Below are 3,600 nucleotides of genomic sequence, written 5' to 3' on the forward strand. Positions count from 1 at the left end.
CAGCGTGGGTTCTTCTTTCCACCTTCTCTTAATGGGTTTCTTCCTTGCTTTTTATAGAGGGACTTATGTAGTCATCTTAAATATTAAAAGGCACATTGAAAACAGGTTTTCTATGTCAATTAAAATGAAGCTTTTATGTAGTCGTTTTGAATTCAGAGTGCTGTACTGAAAGGAGTTGTGGGATGTGATGTGTCCCCTCGCAAAACAAGTCCTGTTAAATTTGTTGAAATTGGAAGTGTGCTCCTCCAGTCTAGGATGTCCTGTGGTAGCCATTTCAGGAACACGTCTGTGCACCAGCCATTACCAGTGGAAGTGAGTAGAAAACAGCGCTAAATACTTTGCTTTTGGCTGAAAGTATGCCCTCTGGTGCCTGAGAGTTATCAGAAGGGCTTCTGTAGGGGAAGATTCAGTGCCGTAGCACTAGGCAAAAGGGTTTCCCGTGTTGCAACTGAACACTTGATCTCTGAAACACCATTGCAGTGGAGGGAGCCTCAAATTCTTGCTTCCTGTGTAAGGTTTTCAGCAGTCTGACTAAACATTTAATCATGCATTTTAGGAAACCTTGCCCCATGTGCTTACACCATGTATTTTCAGGCTTTGCATATTACTGCAGAGAAGTTCAGGAAGGATGTTAATGATCCAGACAGTCCGGACTTACAAAAAGTGAAAGAGGGCCACAGCTTGAGAGAGATAAGGTGTGATTTAGAGACTTGAAACACTCTAAAGAGCCAGCCATAGCTTTTCAGGTTTAATTTTAGAAGCAGATACTGTGGCTGGCTGGAGTAATCTTCAAGCTGAAAAACGTGTTCTGTTAATTGTTGAAAGCTCTCTGGATAGATGCCTCTTAAAATATCAAGATCTGATTGTGAGGTGGAAATGTAAATAAGCTACAATCAAGTGATTTGCAAGTGAATGCTAGTGATTCCTTATCAATATGTTGCTGAAGTGATCTTAGGTTTAAGCCTTAAGCCTGTGTGGGAAAACAAAATGAGAACTAACATTTTGGAGAGATTGTTCCCCTAGCTTAATTACTGCAGTGCTGAGCACTTTTGATGCTGAGCACTAAACTGCAGAATTTCAGGTTTAATCTGCTGTGGTAATTACTGTGTTGCTAAAGGAAACTGAATAGCATTGTGAGGAGTGAAGGGAAGAAAGTAACCGAGAAAAGGCTTTTCAAGCTGTGACATGATATAGTATATGGTTAAAATAGGGGTGGCACAGGCAATTTGGTTAGGAGCATGCCTGGGCTCATGCTCGTGTTGAAGGTATCCTGATTGTTTCAGAGGAGGGGAATGAAATACTAGGGCTGCATATGTGTGTGGGTGTGTGCACCTAGAAATACATGTTCAGGTTTCATGCAGCTATATTCGTATTTGATTTCTATTCTGACAGTATTCTGTGAAACAACTTCTGTTCATTCTGATGCTAGTAAAACCTGGCCATATAAACCAAAATCAGCTTTCCTGTTAATGCTGCAGCTACTGTGCTTTGTAACTGACATGATACATTAGTATCTTTTGCCTTTAAGTACATGTCTTAGTCACTGAGTTTCATGCATGTTTGCTTATCATTCAGCAATGTCCAACCAGTATCAATGGGATGTGCAGAGAAACTGCAGCTGCTGGTATATCTCCTCATCCCACAGACTGCCTGATGTGATGCTCATGTGAGCAAAGCTTGCAGTGCTGAGTCAGCCATGGTGGCATTCAAGAGTAGCTCTCAAGCCACATTCCAAGAAGAAATTTGCTCCTTTCACTCATGAAGAAAAAGGTTTCCTTTTTCTAATTTAGCTGTCTGGAGTGCTGTGCGTTTGAGAGTTTATATTCTAGATCCATTATATAATGCAACACTGAAGCTAATCCCTTTTTTAAAACGTGCACTGCGCTTGTTTTCTTGTGAGAAAAACACATGTGCAGATCATATCCATCTTACTGCTTCTGTGTCCCATTTTCCTGCTACATAATCATTTAATGAGCATTCAAAAAAAAAAAGCCCTGACAGGATCTCTTCAAAATAAAAATCTCTCTGGTTATCCAGATAGTGGTACTGAATAACAAATCAATGCTGTCTTTTTGTGTGATGCCTGCATGACTCTTACTAATAGTCATAACTGGGGAATAGAGTCTTTGGAGATAAAAGGTAATCCAGTCATAATATCAAGGAGACTTTAATAACAATATAAATTGCCAAATACTTCTGCCTTTTTTTTCCCCCTGTTGGTTTTTTTTTTCCTCAGTGCCTGAGCTTTTAAATTAATTTGGCTCCAACCTAACTAGTATCTTGTTTGGAATGTCATTAATAGTAGGTCAGTTTAATTGCCAGGGACTTGTTCTAAGAAACACCCCTGCTAGCCTATTACTTGCATAGTGTTTGCAAACCTCCTAGTCCCCATGTGACAAATTTATCGTTTCGTATTTGTATATTTAGGAAGTGTCATTCTGTTGACACAAGACACAACTACTAGTTGAGGATACTTGGCAGCTCTGAGGTGAGCGCTTCCTTTCTCGTGTTTTCTATGGGACCTGGAGGCAGACAGCACCTCTGAGACCTGAGACAAGTGAAAGATCAAGAAACTCAATCAGAATAAAGGATCAACATCTTCAAAACAAGGGAGTATTTTCTTTAAAGCTTTGTTTAAATGATTGCTTTGGTTACAAGCTGTGTAACCAGGTTACTCCAGTTACACAAATAGTTGAGTTTAGCTTGGTTTTTAATCTCAGTTGTCTGCCAAAGAATATATTGAACTGCGTGGGAGTCTTTGTTCACCATTAGGCAGCCTTTCCATGCAGTGCAGTCAGCACTGGCCAGGCTGATGGTGGAAAGGGGACAGGATCCGGACTGCACTGCATGGACTTGGCTCCATTCAGACCCACCAAGCTGTCTCTGCGCCTCGGTGCTTGTGCGTAAAAGATGCAACGCAGAGAGGCTGAAGCCAGCCCTGCAGAGTATGACTGAGATGAAGTATTTTGCTTCCGTGTTCTGCCTTCCTCTTCTGTAGTACGTTTGTGACCTGCTCTTGAGACAATTCATCTCAAAGGTTTGCATGGAAAACAAAGGAGAAAAGGAAAGATGCTTAACTGCCCCTGATGCATATAAATGTATATCACCTCATGATCTTTACAACTACCTGAAAGGAGGTTGTGGAGAGGAGGGAGCTGGCCTCTTCTCCCAAGTGACAGGGGACAGGACAAGGGGGAATGGCCTCAAGCTCCACCAGGGGAGGTTCAGGCTGAAAATTAGGAAAAAATTCTTCACAGAAAGGGTCATTGGGCACTGGAACAGGCTGCCCAGGGAGGTGGTTGAGTCACCACCCCGGAGGTGTTTAAAGGACGGGTGGACAGGGTGCTGAGGGGCATGGTTTAGTGTTTGATAGGAATGGCTGGACTTGATGATCCCATGGGTCTTTTCCAACCTGGTGATTCTATGATTCTATGATTCAATGGTATAATACCTGTTGCCCAGAGAAACAAAAAGCTTTGTGAGCTTGCTCAAGTTCCCTGCACCATGGAGATGTCTTGTGAGCATCTTTGCTCTGTTACTTGTGTGCTGGAAGAAGATAGGTAGGAGCATATTGTCACTGCCGTGATGTGACTGCTTGGT

The sequence above is a fragment of the Phaenicophaeus curvirostris genome, chromosome 2 (genome assembly GCF_032191515.1).
Source record: "Phaenicophaeus curvirostris isolate KB17595 chromosome 2, BPBGC_Pcur_1.0, whole genome shotgun sequence".
Lineage (NCBI taxonomy): Eukaryota > Metazoa > Chordata > Aves > Cuculiformes > Cuculidae > Phaenicophaeus > Phaenicophaeus curvirostris.